Source organism: Pristis pectinata, chromosome 5 (genome assembly GCF_009764475.1).
Source record: "Pristis pectinata isolate sPriPec2 chromosome 5, sPriPec2.1.pri, whole genome shotgun sequence".
NCBI classification, from domain to species: Eukaryota; Metazoa; Chordata; class Chondrichthyes; order Rhinopristiformes; family Pristidae; genus Pristis; species Pristis pectinata.
The window spans coordinates 76,315,742-76,335,331 of NC_067409.1; the positions used below are offsets into that span (position 1 = coordinate 76,315,742).

Sequence of the window (19,590 nt, forward strand, 5' to 3'; positions counted from 1 at the left end):
GATAATCTTTCTTCCAAGGGTCAAGGTGTCTAATATTAGAAGACACGCATTTAAGATGAGGGGGGGGGAAGTTCAAAGGAGATGCACGGGGCAGGTTTTTTTACACAGAGAGCGGTGGGTGCCTGGAATGTGCTGCCAGGGGCAGTGATGGAGGCAGGTATGATAGAGGCAAAAGAGGGTCTTAGATAGGCACATGAATATGCAGAGAATGGAGGGATATGGACCATGTAGAGGCAGAAGGGATTAATGTAACTAGATGTCATTAGCTTAATTAGTTTAGCACATCATGGGCCGAAGGGCCTGTTCCTGGGCTGTACTGTCCTAAATTCTATCATCCAGACTTCTGTTACCTTGCAGCATTATCCTTTCTATCACTCAGTGTCTCTTGTCTTCCACCCTATCACATAGCTTTCATTCCTCTCCTCCTTCAACCCTTTTCTCTGTACCTTTACACCCTGTTCTCTCCATCTGTTCCCAGTGGAAGTACATCATCCTGAAATGTTAACTCTGTTTCTTTTTCCAGAGATGCTGTCTGACTTGCTGAGTGTTTTTAGCATTTTCTGATTTTATTTCAGATTTCCAGCATCCGCTATATTTTGCTTTTACCATATCAACTGGGTCACTTGTGCTGGAAGCTGGGTGTCAGAAAATTTACTTTTTATGTATTTCCTGGTGGAGGATGCTGAAAGTCAAGTAGTATGTCTGTTGTGTAGGTGGGTGTCAGGTAACTGCCATAGATAAATTTACTGCACTTAAGCTGACGTCAGGAGTCCCACAGAAATATTCCCCCATTACAATGATTTTCTCTTAAGACAGGTTTGTAAAATTATGCCTTGTGAATATCTGTGCATGGTTTAAAATACTGACCACCAGGAGAAGATACCAGTTGTCATAGGTGCTTGTACACTTTGTTGACTGAAGGTTAACATGAACAGAATATAATTCCAGATTTGTGTTTACCACAGGTGAGGGATTTGTCCTTGGATGACCATGTTCTGTTGTTTCACATTCAGATTCCCCTCTATCATGGTGTCAGAAATAAGGCTGGTTGTTGATGGTTCCAAGTTCAGCTCTGTTAATGTTTCCTCAGGTGATTAAGCATTATGGAACTGTGTTCATCAAGACCTCGACCACAACTAGGCTAGGACTGGAGAGATAGTCTAACCACCTCCCCGTGAATATAATTTTGGCAGCATAGTAGCACGGCTGGGAGAGCTGCTGCCTCACAGCTCCAATGACACAACCTCTGGTGCTGTCCGTGTGGAGTTTGCAGGTTCTTCCTATGGCTGCATGAGTTTCGTCCCACAACCCAAAGACATGTGATTTGGAAGGCTAATTGGCCATTATAAATTGTCCCGAGTGCATGATCAGTGGTAGAACCTGGGGAGAGTTGACGGGAATGTGGGGAGAATTAAACAGGATTCATGTAGGATTAGAGTAAATGGGTGCTTGATGGTTGGCACAGACTCGGTGGACTGAAGGGCCTGTTGCCATGCTGTATGACCTGCATCTCAAGAATGATTAAATAGCCAGGTGTGTGCAGTTGTAGTGTTTGTGTGAATTGCCATCCCTTATGTTACCTGGCACAGGTAGACAGATGCGGTTAACAGAGCAGTGCCTCTCTTCGCTCCTCGCCAGACTGATTTGCTGAATACCTCCATTTAGCTGGAAGGTGTAATCCTGAATGTTCTATCCCTCTCCCGATCCAACCAACCTTTCCTTGACCTACACTGTTGCAGCAGAGCTCAGTGGAAGGTTGTCCTTTAATTAGGCACATCACAACTTTCTCAACTCAATGTCAGGTGCAACAGTTTCAGAGGATAGGTATAGCCCCCATTTTCTCAGACAGCTTATGCTACTGTTGATTCTACTGTTGCCATATATGGCTCCACCACTATTCACCTGACCTTGCTTTTACCTAAAGACAGACCTCTCTCCCCGTCTTCTTCTCACTCTCTTCACCCTGCCACCACCCCCTCTGCCTTTTGACTTTGTTAAAATCTGTTGGACGTACATCTTCTTCCATTTCTGGAAGGGAATCATCCTGAAATGTTAACTTCTGTTTCTCTCTTTACAGGTGCTGACTGACCTGCTGAGTATTTCCAACAAGCAGTCTATCCCTCCCCTTCCTTCTTCAGTTTAGAACATAGAACAGTACAGCACAGGAACAGGCCCTTTGGCCCATGATGTTGTACTGAACTAATTAAGCTAATGATACCTAATCCCTTCTGCCTGCACATGGTCCATATCCCTCCATTCTCTGCATATTCATGTACCTATCTAAGAGCCTCTAAACACGCCTCTGTCGTATCTGCCTCTACCACCACCCCTGGCAGTGCATTCCAGCACCCACCACTTTCTGTGTAAATGAACTTGCTACACACATCTCCTTGAACTTTGCCCCTCTCACCTTCCTGTAGCCTTTGACAGGTCTCGCTGAACCATTGCCTCTCCTCCATCATCTAGCTGGATGGGACACACTTGCCTGATTCTGCCCTTTATCACTCAGTCCATCACCTGCCATGGTTCTCATTACATCCGTTTCCTGTTGCCTCGAGTGTTCTATCCTTGACCTCCTCTCATTCCTCATCTCTGTGTTGGCCCTTTGCATCTGTTTCCACCTATAACATACCACTCTTCTCCTCCTCAGCATCACTCCTTCTGAACCCCATCACTGTTTTCAAAATCACCAGACTGCTTTGCCTGACATTTGTTACTGTTTGTGCAAAATTTCCTCTGATTAAATATTGAAAAGACGGAGTCATTGCGTTTGGCACCTGTCACAATCGCCGTTCCTTCACCACCAACCTCATCCCCTCTGAACCTGGACGAGTTTGATGGCAGCTTTGGTGTGCAAGGCCAGTTCTTTTGCTCACACGGCCCTGCATCTCATCCACAACAGAATAATACTGGTGGGGATTGGGGGTGGGTTGCCATGCCAACTACATCACTGGTTTAATGTGCCCTTTGAAATGCAACACCATCCTTAGGTCATGTTGGCCTTGTTCTATACACCTTGCAGTCTTAATGGAGAATATATTTAATGTCTGAATATATTGTGTGTGTGTGTTTGTGTGATGAGAGAGAGAGAGAGAGAGAACTAGGTGTGATAGAGAATGCCAAAGAGTGAAACAGTGTCTGTAAGAGAGTGATTTGAGACTGGAGATTTGAGAGTCAGAGAATAACCTTGTTACCTTGACGAATCTGGTCAGGTTTTTTTTCCAGCATTGCTGCTGTATTCTGGGACCCAAGATCGTCTCAATGTGATCACTGGTGATCAATGAGTTGCCCTGCCAACTTTCTGCTCATGTTAGGCTGGTATGGATGAGGGTGGGGGAGACTCCCACTGGGAACAGGGCCTTCAGACCAGCACTGGGAGACCGGAAGGCCAGATCTGCAGAAGTTTCCCTTCTCAATAATTCCCTGCTGTCCACAGCCTGTGTGTAGTGCTCCGCTTAGATGTAAAATTAAAACCCAAACTGACCACGGCCAATCCAGACCCAATCCGACCTCAACCAATACAGACCAGATGTAAGCCCAACACAACCGTGCCCAATGTGTTTCTGGTCCAAACCCTACCTGACAACAATCAATCAGGACTGGATGCAGACCTGACCTGACTGTGGCCAATCCGCACCCTCCTGAATTCAGCCAATTCTAATTCAACACAAACCTCCCCTGACTGTGGCCAATATACACTGGACCCCAACCCGAGCACTTGTAATTGTTGACCCAGCCGTCACTGAGCGTAATCCCACCACAGGCACATAGCACTTGTCTCAGCATTGCCAATTCCTTGGATGGGCCCCACTGTACTTATTTATTTAAATATTGTATTCAATTATAAAGAGCCAGTCCAATGTGACACTAGGGATATAATATTTTCTGAAGCAGACCCGGCCCATATCCAACATCTACTTTTGGGCTGCTAAGTTCTACCTAAGATAACAAATTTCACATCATATAAGTCAGTGATAATAAATCTGATTCTGATTCTGAATCTCACCCTCTGAAGGCGCTGGCTATTAATTTGCATGTAAAAAGTATCAGATTCTCCACTGTTCTCCCTTCTTCCAACCCCATACAGGCATGCAGGTAGTAAACAGAGCAGACTGGCACTGAGTGCACACTGGATTCACAGTCATTTGCTAGCACCACCAATTTCACCTGGCACCGGAGCCTGCTCTGTGCTCCCCCCGACCACCACAACCCCCTCACACACCCCATCAGTTGCCCTTTTCTGAGTGTGAATACAGTTCTGAGCCATGGATTTCCTACGGAGCTATCTACGGGTGGTTGAATCTTAATTTCACGTTAGGTCAACAGATCAAAGCCTAATCCAGTATGAAATATTATCCTCACTGGGCTTGCTTGGTTGATGAGTTTAATATTTCCAGAGATATTGAAGCTATGAGATATGGGTACTGTTTGGGCTGCTGGCAAGATGAAAGCAGTGACATCATCAGGTCCACACTTTGCTGGCAGAGTCCATATAACATAAGTAGCAAGGATATTCAGGGTGGTGAACTCCTTAAAGGGACGGACTGTTTGCATGTCTGAACTTGTCCCGGTACAGGGTTCAATTACTCCAATGTACTTTGTTTAATAAAAGTAAACTGGGGAAGTCATGACTCGTAGCTCATTTTTTAAATTATTTATGCATTGTCAGCTTTTTGTTTTTGTGAGGAGCAGATGCCCCAGTGTGAATCTGGTGGAATTTCGGGGTAGCTGATGCTGGTGTCCTTTTGTTTGTCACCATCCTGTTCATGGTTTGCTTCTGCAGTGGAATCCTGCACTCCTGACAATAGAGGGAGACATTTGGTTCATCTTGCCTGAGCTCTTTGAAAGCTGTTTAAAATAGTCTCGCTCTTCTGTTTTCAATCCCATTATTTCCCCTTCATGTTCGTAACAGTTTGCTTCTATCACCCTTCCGAGCAGTTCTTTTAAGACCATTCCAACTTCCTCAGTTAATAAAAATGTTCTCAAACCACCTCTGGTTCTTTGGCCAAGTACCTTCAATCTACGTCTTCTAATTACAACTTCTCATTATTTACTTTATCACAGTGCCTCAGGGTTATGTCAATGGCATTAAGTATAAGCAGGGCGTACTGATAATTTAAAGTGTGGGCTACACAAATTTTGCTGGTCTTAGTGATTGCATTTTCTATAAATACTCCTTGCATGTGAAGCATCATATTGACATTCAGTATAAGCAACGCAGCCTCATTAAATATCAGTGGGAATTAGCCAAACTATGATGCACCCTTGTACTTGTCCACTTATTTATGTTGAAGGTCAATACAGGTCCTCCCCAGCTTACAAACGCATGACTTACGTACAGCCCATACATATGAGCGAACTTTTGGGAGATGGGTGAGAAGGGTTTACTGGCTGCTGTGAGGCTGCAGGCATCTTCTGCCGGGTGGGAACTCTGTTCGTGGCCACATTTCCAACTTGAGATCTGTCCAGGTTATGAACGGTTCACAGGAACTGAACCCTGTTGTAACCTGGGGAGGACCTGTACCATAGTGCCCAGCTTTTTAAAGTATTTGCTGTAATAACTCTGCATGATTATTATTTCCTGTAACGGAAAGGTTACTTCACCTGCATTCTTGCTGGATAATCAAAAAAATGTGTGAAAAAGTAATTCGCAGAACTGATGCAACAGTAAAATGACAATCATCTTTGATTGGGAGCAGTTGTGTAAAATGGCCACCAGCAATTCTGCTGCAACTTGAACTTCACTGGAATTTAAAACTGGGGAAGTCATAACCGTCTCCCCCTCTGCTCACCAAATCTTCAGGTCCAGCTTTAGTTAATTGGTTTGCTTGTTGCAATTAGACCTACTGTCAGGTAAATCAGAGCAACTGATACACATGTGAGAGCAGCAAAGAGATATCTTGTCCAGAGGCTGAAACTGAAAATAGCTGGAACAGATGGAACCTTTCAGTTAATTGCCCCTGTATGCCCCCACCTCTCACCTCACTTGTTCCCCTAGTGTATTTCACACTCTCTTAATCCACTGGTGGCTGTTCTTTCATCCATCGCTGCCTTACCTACTGACCTTCTCTTCCTAGGTCTCTCTATCATAGTCACTCCCTTCCCACAGTTCATTAATCTGTTCTTCCCTTTCACCCGATGTCCAGAATTCCTTTACATTTAGACATGTCCTTACAACATCAGGAATATGGTACAAGTGCTGTTTGTGTCGCAATGCCTTAATAAGTTATTTGTATGATGTGGGCAACAGGGAGTGGTTCCAGCACAAAAGCAGTGTATAGTGAATGATATCTCGAATTGAATTGCATTACCATATAGGACTGGCATATGTACAAACAAGTTCCATCAGCGTAGGACAAGAGAAGACGTGGGTTTAGGGTTGGGATGATGCGTTGTTTTCAGGAGTGTAGCATGGCATCAGCAGGGGCTTGCTCTACACACTGAGGAACTGTGGGTCTGTTGCCTAGAAGTGGTCATTGAGTGAATTATTCCTCAATACAAGAGTGGGGGTGTTGAAGTTCTGTGCTGGATATACTGATGGGCTTTCCTACTCCCCTGTAACCCATGGAAGTATTTTGTTGCTAACTTCTTCTATGTAGTAGTTTGGAAAAGTACAATGCATAAGCTGGAATTATGTGCTAGTACATGCTGCTTATGTTGGATCTCATGATCCACAAATAATACCAGCATTATTTGTAATAGTGACAGTAACACTTTGAGTTTAGATGTTTAACTTTGTTTTAAAGCCCATGAGGGCCTTGCCCTTCCTCTGTCTCTGTAACCTCCTCTACTTCTCTGAAACCTCTGGTCTCCCCATACTCTGACCTCCCATACATCCTCAATTTTGATCAGCATCATGGAGAGTCGTGCCTGTAATTCCCTCCCTGAATCTTCCCTTCCTTTAAGGTGCTCCTTAAAACCTGCTTCTTTGACCAGGCTTTTGATTATGACTCACTGAGTTCCTCCAGCAGTTTGTATTTTGGTCCAGATTCCAGCATCTGCAGTCTCTTGTGTTTCAATTATGTTATGTAGTTCATTGACAAATTTTGCATATTAGGCTTCTGTGAGCCTTCAGATCCTCTTGGTAAAGGTGCTCTATAATAGCAAGTTGTTGCTTTTGATAGTTTTACCACTGTTGTTTCTGCTGGGGGCACACAGCAGATATTGCTGCTAAACCCTTTATGAGTTTCTGGGCTTGGGGTTATCTTGCTATTAACAATAAGGTTGGTTTATTATTATTATCACATGTACCGAGATACAGTGAAAAGCTTTTCTTTTGCATGCCATCCAGGCAGATCATGTCATACATAATTGCATCATGTTAGTAAGAAGAAAAACAGAGTGTAGAATACAGTGTTGCAGTTATAGCGAAAATGCAGTGCAGGTAGACAAATAAAGTGCAATGGCCACGATGAGGTTTACTTATTTATATAGTATCTTGCACAATCTCAGGGTCTGCCAATGTGCCTTACAACACTGATACTTCTTAAAGCATTGTCTGTATCGTAATGAGGGAGAGGAGGAAACAAACAACCATGGACAATTTGTTTTAGATATTGACAGAGGGGTAGGTATTGGCCAGGAGATCAAAGAGAAACTCCTGTGTTCATTTTTGGAGTAATACCCTGGGATCTTCTACCACATGAGAAGGCAGAGTGTTTAGTGCTGCATTGAAATTTCAAGCTGAATTTTCTGCTTAACCCTCTGGAGTGGGATTCAACCACAGCTCTCTTGACAGAAAACCAAGAACTCTACCACTAGATTACGGCTGAAGTTGACATTAATGGATCTGCAGATTTTACATTTACCATTTCATCTTTCTTTCCCATTGGCAAATCATAATGGTACTAAAGAAGTTGATTTTGATTCCCTTGCTATGAACATCCAAACTATAAATTGCATGTAATTTGTAGGATTAATAGAGAGGATGACACCAGCTCAGTGATTCATTTTTTAATCGCACTGCAGGTGTCTGTGGAACAGTGATCGTAATGCTAGAAATTAAATTACAGTGGGCTGTTGGAGGAGTGATGTTTCACACAGTGAAGGGTATAAAATTAGATAAGTTTTCCATAGAAACATGAAAATGACTCTCCTTTTACAGTTGAAGCCTTACTGTTTCTTAACTTATTTATTGACAAAGGGGTTTAGACTTGAATAAATTGTACAACAATTAAATAAATTCTAGATAAATAATAAATCTGATTCTAATTATTCTAGTATATTAACTTACTTAGAAATTTGAAACTTTGTTTTTAAAGAGAGATGAAGGTTTTGCATTTATTTGGTTGACATCTTCTTATAGTGACCAGATGCACATTCTTTGAGCAAATTATGTTTCTTCTCAGCTACTGTCCTTGCTAAACATTTCATCCTTACAACTGTATTTTAAACTCTAGTCTCAAGGGAAAGTATGAAAGGTCAGCTGTATGCGTCCATGAGACTGGTGTGCTTGGCAGTCTCAGTTTAGATCATAGTAAGTTTATCTTTATAGTCCAAAACAACTGATGATCCTATCTTCAATGGCACTTTCCTCATGAGTTAAAGGTAGTTGGTGGAGGAAACAAAATGTCACTCAAGGGTAATAGTGCTTTGCAACATTAGGACAGAGTGGAGGAATTTATACCTTTACTTCACAGACATAATTCACATAATAAATAACTGGGAGTACTTGAAGCCATTAGAGGTGAAAAGTAGAATACCATCATTTGTGTTGATCAACTCATGACGAAGTCTAATTCCAAAAGGAAACATAAAATGTAATAATGTACAGACAGTTAATGTTTACAATGATTGACTGAGAAATTGCTAACACCGATATTATTGGTGGATAAAGAGATCCATCATGAGGAGTATGGAATAGCACATAATATCCACTTACGTACTGCACTTTTCCAAACTATTACATGGAGAAGGTGTGGCACTACTTTGTTGAAGTTATGTGTTGAACTCTTTAATTAATTATTATGGAGACAACAAATGTTACAGATGGTGCATCGCAGGTAAATATATTGAATGCCATTGCTGTTAATGTATCCAGCTGACACATACCAATTAAAGTAGTCTTACCCATGCTCACCTGGTGTATATTATCTCACTATTATTTTACATATAAACAAATCAAAAGCAGTTTAACAAAAATATAAAATATTGCAGATGCTGGAAGTATGAAATAAAACAGAATGTATGAGAAACTCTCAGCAGTTCAAGCAGCGCCTGTAGAGAGAGGAACAGAGTTAACACATTTAAAGTCAAGGATCTTCCGTTAGGTCTGTTTTTGCCTAAATGCAAAGGTATAAAAAATACAAATGTTCCGGTTGTGTGAGACCAGGATTGCCTGTTGGTCTGAGCTATGTGGCTTGTATCACATCAACCAGTTTGGTGTGGATTGGTGTTCCAAGTACGTTAGGCTGTATGATGATGTATGGTTTCCTTCCGTAAAGGACAAATATGAACCAAGAGATTTTTAAGGCAGGCCAACAGCATCAAAGTCAATTTTGCTGACTCTTTCCAGACTTTTCTTGCAGTAATGTCAAGTTCTCAATCTGGTGATATTTGAACTGGAATATCTGTCTTATTACTACAGGCACCTGTCTTGTTTGACCAGGTATCTGGATTATTATGCCAGCTTGACGTATTCAACTTCCTGTAGTAGTAGAACACAAGAAAATAGGAGCAGGAGCAGCCCTTCAAGCCCGCCCCACTATTCAATATGACTATGGCTGATCTATCCCAGGCCTCAACTCCTCCTCAGTGCCATATCCCCACAGCCCCAATTCCCGCTTTCAAAAATGTACCTATGTACACTTTAAATATTTCTAATGATCCAGCCTCCACAACTCTCTGGGACTGGGTATTCCAGCGATTCACCTCTCTCCAAGAGAAGAAATTTCCGTGTATCTCAGATTTAAATGACTGGCCCCTTGACTTGAAGCTGTCTTCCGACTCGAAATTTTCCCACTAGTGAAAATGTCTCAACATCTACCCTGTCAAGACCCCTTAGATTCAGACATGTTTAAAAAGAACACTCCTCATTTTTCTAAACTCCAAAGAATACTGGCACAGCCTGTTTAGACTCTTGATAGGACAATCCTTTCATCCCAGGAATTAGCCTGGGGAATCTCTTTTGGACTGCCACTGATGTAACGATATCCTTTCTTTGGTAAGGGGAACAAGACTGTGTGTAGTACTTCTGGTATGGCCTCACCAACTCCCTGTAGATCTGCAACAAAACGTATCCGTTTTTAAGCTCCAACCACTGTGCAGTAAAGAATAAATAGGACGGTGTGGTGAGCAGTCAGCATATTTTCCAGAAAGCGATTAGCAAAGATTTAGTATTACTGGACTTGAGTTATGACGAAACAAAAGATGTAGAATGTAGTGACCTTGGTGCATGAGAGTCAATTTGTTATCTCCAATTGTCCAAGTGATGGAAATTGCTCAAACTGTAACACCTTTGATTTTCTGATTGAGCTTCGAGTTTCTCCCTCTTCCCAAGGTTGCAAGTCCTAGTTCAACCCGTGTCTACACTTCCTGATCCAAGGGGCATGGACATGAACAGATTTGGCAGAATATTGGTTAAGCCTTTCACCCCCTTGATCTGGCTAGACCACATAAAATGCTTTCAGGCTGTTATATGCTGAAACCATTTACTGTTCAGGGATCATCCTGGAATGTAAAGGTAACTCCTAGCTACAAGCTGTCTACTGTAAGCTCTCTTTTTAAACCCATCTTCCTTTCTCCTTTACCCTCCCCTCCAACAAGTGCAAGGAGCTTGTGGAGTTTCCAGTTACCAAGACTGAATAGCCGCCACTGGTACTTCCTTCTCGTCCCTTATTCACCACACAACCATGGGCTTTGTTTATTTTTTTGTTCTGATTGTGTTCTTTCTTGTATAATTTTGTATAATTTATGATTAATTTATGTTTTTCTTTTGACTGTTGTGTCTCTAATGCTACGTGCCTGTGATGCTGCTGCAAGTAAGATTTCATTGCACCCGTGCACACATGTACTTGTGCATATGACAATAAACTGACTTGATTTGGGCCAGACGTCTAAGATGCTGCTCTGCGCAGGTCCGAACCTTCATTTTTCATCAGTTTCTATCTCTCCGTGAACCCTCTCTAAACTCATCCTACCCATGAGACCACCACCTGCTCCATCAACCTCTGAAGTTTACCTCCTAAATCTTTTCACCCCTCTATCCCTCTTGCTTTAAGGCAATCCTTAAGACTTGCCTCTTAAGGATTATCTGTCCTTGTGTGTCCTCATATGGCTTGGAACCAAATTTTGTTTGATAATGTTCCTATGAAATGCCTTGCGATACTTTTCTACATTAAAGGTGGTATATAAATAGAACTTCTTGTTGTTGGGTCTTGGATGTCCTATGGACCTTCCAAAGGTCACTAATACAATGGCATGCAAAAGTTTGGGCACCCCTGGTCAAAACTTCTGTTACTGTGAATAACTAAGTGAGTAAAAGTTGACCTGATTTCCAAAAGGCATAAGGTTAAAGATGACACATTTCTTTAATATTTTAAGCAAGATTACTTTTTTATTTCCATCTTTTATAGTTTCAAAATAACAAAAAAGGAAAAGGGTCCGAAGCAAAAGTTTGGGAACCAAACATACCTTTGCTCAATGTGGCCAAAAAGTTCTATTTTAACTTCATCAGTCCACAGGACTTGTCTCCAAAATGCATCAGGCTTGTTTAGATGTTCCTTTGCAAATTTCTGATGCTGAATTTTGTGGTGAGGACACAGGAAAGTTTGGAAAAAAAGGGTTCAGGCTTTCATGAAAAGAACACCTCTCCAACTGTTAAGCACGGGGGTGGATCGATCATGCTTTGGGCTTGTGTTGTAGCCAGTGGCACAGGGAACATTTCACTGGTAGAGGGAAGAATGAATTCAATTAAATACCAGCAAATTCTGGAAGCAAAATCACACCATCTGTAAAAAAGCTGAAGATGAAAAGAGGATGGCTTCTACAACAGGATAACTATCCTAAACACACCTCAAAATCCACAATGGACTACCTCAAGAGGCACAAGCTGAAGGTTTTGCCATGGCCCTCACAGTCCCCCGACCTAAACGTTATCGAAAATCTGTGGATAGACCTCAAAAGAGCAGTGCATGCAAGACAGCCCAAGAATCTCTCAGAACTAGAAGCCCTTTGCAAGAAAGAATGGGTGAAAATCCCCCAAACAAGAATTGAAAGACTTTTAGCTACAGAAAGCGTTTACAAGCTGTGATGCTTGCCAAAAGGGGGTGTTACTAAGTACTGACCATGCAGGCTGTCCAAACTTTTGCTTTGAGCCCTTTTCCTTTTTTGTTATTTTGAAACTGTAAAAGATGGAAATAAGCAAGTAATCTTGCTTGAAATATTAAAGAAATGTGTCATCTTTAACTTTATGCCTTTTGGAAATCAGGTCATCTTTTACTTGCTTAGCTATTCACATTAACAGAAATTTTGACCAGGGATGCCCAAACTTTTGCATGCCACTGTACAATGGAGATCCTGCCTGATGCTCACAGCCTAATGACCCATTGGCACAGTCTGTTTACCTCTCTCCTGATGCCTAGTGTCCTGTTGGAGAGGTGCCCTTTTTAGTGTGTAATGCTCAGAATGTTCTACAAAGGGCATAGGGTTAGATAATATTTTGTAGCTATAGATGCCATATAAGGGTCAAAACTTTATAGTTGTTCACAGCCGATATTAACTGGAAAGGATGTCAGCTCTTCTCTGAAGGGTTTGGGAAAGTTTTGGCTTTTTGGCAGCTGTACCCATTTTGGGTTTGACCACTTCCCTCCTCCCATGTGTGCCTCACCTCACTCCCATTTTTTAAATAAAATTTTGTATATTCTTTGATTGTTAGTCCTTGGTTTCTTGGGAAAGGCAGAGATAAATTAAAATCCTTATGTCCCATTAATTGGCAGCTGAAATTTAAGTTCAACAGATTCATATCCTATGGTCTGGAGAAGAAAGGGGGGGAATCGATAGAAGATCAGACTGAAGTGTGATTACCCTTCAGGCAGACAGTCAGGATCCTGTCAGCTATGGTCACAGGTCATGGCTTGGCTGGATATACCAAATGGCTTCATTGTGTATTTCTCCAGAGAGGCATTTATTTTAAACATGCCATATCCTTGAGCCAGATCTTAGATTCGTTCCACCAGAGGTTTGGGTCTGCAAGTTGCTGTTCGAGTGACCCCAGTCTTGAACTTAAGTGCCACAATAAGGAAATCACCAGTGTCTGTAATCACTATTAATTATTGCTTGCAGCAGTTGACTGAAGCTTTTGTTTGCAAGATCCATCCTTTCATCATTTTATCCTTAGAAAACTGTCACAATTCCCACATGGCAGAAGGTAACATTATAAATGTTATAAGATGGTTAAAGGAATGGAAAGTATAAAGCTGGATCCTTAGACATAAATAAATGACAAGGATAGGACAATGAGACACTTAATTATAACACAGAAGTAGGCCATTTGGCCCATTCATTTCCTGCTGGCTCTCAGAAGAGCAATCCAAGCAACACTGTCATCCATCTTCTTGTTTCCCTTGTGTCCCTACAATTCGTCCTCTCTCAAATAACCATGAAATTCAAACAAGTAAAAGGCTAAATTTGCATCAATGCAATGAGCCCTTTACACATAGAGTGATTAGTAAATGGAATAGACTCAAAGATAGAGTAATGGAGGCAAAATCCCTGGAGAGAAATGGTTGCTGCATTTGTGAAGAGGACACTGGGATCTTTCTGGAGGGAAACTTTGTTCTCATCAAGAGATCTCATCATATGAGTTTTCCAAAGCGAAATGGCTTTGCAGCAGAACCTCAAAGCAGGCTTATTTCACAAGTCTGAGGTTTCTAACTAGGCTTGTCAGACAAAGCTGAGTTTAAAGCAGATATTGTTGCAGTGTTTTTTGTTTCAATAGTGCATCACTATATCCTGGTTACTAGAAGTACAGTTTTATACATATTGCATGCAACAACTTGTTAAGAAAGTATTCACAATGTCTTGAGTCTCAACAGAATTAGGGGGTGGGAGGAAATGAACTGAACAAAGGTGCAAACATATGGCTCACAGAATACATTGCTGCAAAGCACACACTGACTGACAGTGTGAAAAGGTGAAAACAGCAACAGTAGTGTGTGCAAGGTGTTAAAAAGATGCCCATTGGTACAGATTAGTGAATATAGAAAATAGACACATTTCTGTGTAGATTTCGACATTAGAGCTATTTTACACGTGTTAGATCAGCATTGCAATCTCTGCCAGGTTGGTTAGTGACCATCAGAAAATGGCCTTGGCCCAATTCATCTTAGTGTGTTTGGTTTGCCTGGTGTCAGATGTGCATCTGAAGAGTTCATTCAGTGTGCAACGTGTTTACTGACAGAAATTAACTGATAAAGGTGCAACTTATAACCTGTGTTTTTCACTCACAGCAGAACAAGGAACTAACCCCACAGCAAGTTTCTTACGCCCAACCACCTTCAGTTGCTTCATCAATGACCTTCCTTCATTCGTAAGGTCGGAAGTAGGGATGTTCGCTGATGATTGCACAATGTTCAGCACCATTTGTGTGTCCTCAGATAATGAAGTCGTGCATATCCAAATGCAGCAAGACTGAGACAATATCCAGGCTTAGGCTGATAGGTGGCAAGTAACATTCGTGGTACACAAGTGCCAGGCAATGATGATATCCAACAAGACAAAATCCAGCTATCAATCCCCTGATATTCAATGGCATTACCATCACTGAATCCCCTCATATCAATATCCTGGGGGTTACCATTGACCGGAAACTGAACTGGAGGAGCCATATACACAGTGTGGCTATAAGAGCAGGTAAGGGGCTAGGAATTCTGCAACGAGTAACTCCACCCCCCCCCCCCCCCCCCCCCCCGCCACTCCCTAAAGCCTGTCCACCGTCTACAAGGCTCAAGTCAGATGATGGAATACTCTTCACTTGGCTGCATGAGTGCAGCTTCAACAACACTCAAGAAGCTCAAAACCAGAAAAGACATAGCAGCCTGCTTGATAGGCACACCATCCACAACCATTCACTCACTCCACCACTGACATATAGTTGCAGCAGTTTGTACCATTCACAGGATGTACTGCTGCAATCCATCAAGACTCCTTTGACAGCACCTTCCAAACCCACGACCTCTACCAGCTTGAAGGAGAAGGGCAGCAAAAGCATGGGGACACCATCACCTGGAAGTTGTCCTCCAAGCCACACACCATCCTGACTTGGAAATATACTGCCGTTCCTTCACAGTTACTGGGTCAAAATCCTGGAACTCTCTCCCTCATAGCATTGTGGATAGACACACACCGAAGACTGTAGCAATTCAAGAAGGTAGCTCACCACATTCTTCTCAAGGGCAACTAGGGATGGGCAATTAAAGGTTGGCTCAGCTTTGAAGCGCACATCCCTTGAATGATTAACAAAAGATGGCAAAGAGATGCATCCCTTCTTTGTTGCATTTATCAGGCATTGTATACAGCGATAGTGCCCAATTGGATGACCCATAAATAAAATCGGGATAGTGTTTAAAAAAATGAGTTGTTTGGAGCCCAAGGAAAATCTCCACGTTTCCAGACAGAAGCTGCCTTTGTGCACGACTCACTGAAAGCTAACATGCAGGTGTAAGTAGGCAGTTAAAAAGGTGAATTGGTTGACATTTATTGCTTGAGGATTTGAGAACAGGAGTAAAGATGTTTTACCACAATTATATAGGGGTTTGGTGAGATTGCATCTGGATCATTGTGTGCACATTTGGACTCCCCTATCTAAAAAGGGATATACTTGCATTAGAGGTAATGCAGTAAAGATTCACTAGACAGGTTCCTGGGATGGCACATTTGCTGTCTGAGAGTAGGCTAGGTCTCAGTTCTCTGGAGCTTAGAACATAGAACAGTACAGCACGGGAACAGGCTCTTTGGCCCACGGTGTTGTACTGAACTAATTAAACTAGTAATTAAATGCCTAACTAAACTAATCCCTTCTACCTACACAATATCCATATCCCTCCATTTTCTGCACATTCATGTGCCTATCTAAGAGCCTCTTAAACACCTCTATCGTATCTGACTCCACCACCACCCAGCAGCGAATTCCAGACACCCACCACTCTCTGTACAAAAAAACTTGCCCCGCACATCTCCTTTGAACTTACCCCTCTTACCTTAAATGCATGTCCTCTAAGTATGAGTCATTTCGACCCTGGGAGAAAGATACCAGCTGTCGACTCTATCTATGCCTCTTGTAATCTTATAAACCTTGATCAGGTCTCCCCTCAGCCTCTGCCACTCCAGAGAAAACAACCCAAGTATGTCCTACCTCTCCTCATAGCACATGCCGTCTAATCCAGGCAGCGTTCTGGTACACCTCCTTTGCACCCTCTGAATGAACTAATTGAAATGTACCAGATTCTTAGAGAGCAGATGTAAGGAAGATGTTTCACTTGCCTGAGGAATCTAGAACCAGGGGCTCACAGTTTCAATTTAAGGAGTGACGCGAAGAGAAATTTCTTCACTCAGAGGGTGGTGAATCTTTTGCATTCTATACCCTGGAGGTCCGTGAAAACTCCTGTCGCCAATCTCATTCAAAGGTCAATAGTTTTCTGGGTACTAGTAAAACCAAAGAACGGGGATAGTGCAGGAAAGTGGTGTTTGAGATGGTCTGTGAAGCAGGTATGAGGGACTAAATGGCCCCCTTCGGCTTCTATTTCTCATTTTCTTATGAGAGTGGAAAGAAAAAGCAAAAACAAAAATTGTGGCAGTGGTCTGGTTCCCATTGAAGCTGCGATACCATAGATTGTGGTGCAAGGAATATTATGCCTTCATTTCATTCAGTTCTGGATCGGGCTTTAGCACCCTTCTCTGCAGGAAGGCTGGGAATGAGAGAAGGAGTGGACTGGAATGCATTGCTTGATAGGGTGGTGGAGGCAAATTCATTGGGGGCTTGGATGGGCACATGAATGAGAGGAAAATAGAGGGATATGGGCATTCTCTAGGTAGGAGGGATTAGCTATGTCGGCACAACATTGTGGGCCGAAGGGCCTGTTCTGTGCTGTACTGTTCTATGTTCTGTGAAAAATACAATCGGGGGTGTCCCATCAGATTGGGACTTGTGACCAGTTAAAGACAGACCAAAGCAAGTAATTTTTCAGTGGCTTCTAGGGTCAGGGTACATTCTCAGCTGCAGAGGTACAAATACAGGTGGTCACTAGCCAGCACGTACAAGGTCACATTAACGTCAAAACAAGTCATACCAGGAAATACTAAACAAGTTAGTTGCAGCTGAGCAGTTGATTTGTCTGCCTAAGGATTTATCTGTGGAAATATAGACAAAATATTTCTTGGGATAAAGTATATCCATTTTATTTTGTGCAGAAGAAACATATTTCTGTCTCCCATGTGATCATAAGAGAACATTAGAAAATAGGAAGAGTAGGCCACTTGGCCCCTCAACCCTGCCCCATGATTCAATATGATCAGGGCTGATCTATGCTGGCCTCATCTCCTCTTCTGTTCCCTAAAGCCCTCAATTCCCTGACTGACATACGTCAGTTTTGAAGTCTTCTACACTTCTGTAATGACCAGCTTGGCTCACTGTGTCAGAAAGTTCGTGGGTTCAAATCCCATCAAGAACTTTATTGCAGTAGCAGAGAATATTGCACCATTACAATGTCACCTTGGGCATGCTTTTAAACAAGTGACCTGTGTAGGCGGATAGGTAAAAAGATTTCAATGCAGTATTTGAAGAGAAGCAAGGAACTGCCCTGACTAAACTTCCTTCCTGGTATCCAAGGACTGACTGACTGGTTATTTGTCTCAGCTGCTGTGTTTGCCCACAGATCAACAATAACCACAACTCAGGAGTGGTTATTTGATTGCAAAGTGCTTCAGAATGCTTTGAGAAATGACACAGTATCAGCTACGTTAATATAAATTATTTCAATTATGAGCATGTCCAACTGGACACATGGGGTGGTTTCTGCCTGTCCTCTGTCTCAAACGCTTCATGAAGCATTGCTTGAGTAAACTGAGTGGGATTGATGCATTGTAAGAGAATGTTTTGAATTGATGGTACAATTAATGTAGAGAAAGACAAGTCCCTATTCTGTTTACTGTATATATTAATAGAATATATTTTTTGGATAAAAAGTGTCTCAGATTTACATTGAAGTTCATGGGACCAAATAGAGAATTTGGTGTGTTAATTCTCCAGATTCTTGGCAGTGGAAGGACCCTTTCTGCCCACACAATACTTGATCCTGTCAGCGCAGTGGGGATGGGAAAATTGCTTACTTCCTTGCGGACTGTGCATTTGCAAAGGTCTGAAAAAGGATGCAATGATCCTTGTTGAGGTTCATTCCCGAGCAGCTGCTTGACAGTGGACTCTCTGATCTACAGGCTGTTTCCAGAGACACACACTGAGATAACCATCAAGTGCTGCAGGAAGGTCATCAACTCGGTGAAGGACGCACCTTGGTCTGCCCAAAACTTATTGGTCTTCCAGTGTAAGGAGATGTCCATAAGGAAATGGCACATTCCAGGCTGCAGGAATACATGCTGAGGGACACACTGAAGCTCAGTGCAGCCAACATAAAGGTGTTATAGGGAAGGACTGCAGTCTAAGTCCCTGCCTCCACAGGGTACTGAGGAGCTGGGCCCTGTGTAACAGACACATGAAGGTTGTATTGTTCAAAGAGGCCACGTGAGCGGCATTGGTGCCATGACATAGAATGTATTAACTTGAGGACACTATGAATGTATAGACCCAATATCATGATGACTGTTTAGACTGGACAACACTATGAAAAACAATCTGCTGGAGGGACTCAGAAGGTGGAGCAGCATCTGTGGGGGAGGGGGGGAAGGAATTGTTGACATTTTGGGTCGAAATCCTGCATCAGGACTCCAGTAGATTGTTGCTCTAGATTCCAGCATCTGCAGTCTCTTGTGTCTCTACTATAAGTTGAGTTCATTGGCATATGCACAAGTATGTATATGCACAAGAGTATGAATAAACTATGACCTCACGATCTACCTTGTTGTGACTTTGCACCTTATTGCACTGCACTTTCTCTGTAGCTGTGACACTTTACTCTGTACTGTTATTGTTTTTACCTGTACTGCATCAACGCACTCTGTACTAACTCAATGTAACTGCACTGTGTAATGAATTGACCTGTACGATCGGTTGGTAAGACAAGCTTTTCACTGTACCTCGGTACAAGTGACAATACCAATACCAATACCCATTTGCAGCAGCATCACAGGCATATAACATCAGATACACAACATTCACAAGAAAAACATAAATTAATAACATAAATTATACAAGAAAGAACACAATTAGAGCAAAAATAAGTCCATGTAGTGCAAAGTGGTCATAGTGTTGCTATCCTGAGGTAGTGATTAGGGTTGTGCGGTTGGTTCAAGAACAGAATGGTTGAAGGGAAGCAGCTGTTCTTGAACCTGGTGGTGTGTATATACTGGTGGTGAATGTATAGACTGCACTATGAATGTAAAGAAAGCCATGTGCACTATTGTATTTCTTGAATGTATTTT

General features: G+C 42.3%; 1 protein-coding gene across 1 annotated transcript in view; it reads left to right on the forward strand.

The window, feature by feature from the left end:
- LOC127570301 (ataxin-1-like) overlaps positions 1 to 19,590 on the forward strand; it is a 245,768-nt gene that overhangs the window by 13,975 nt on the left and 212,203 nt on the right.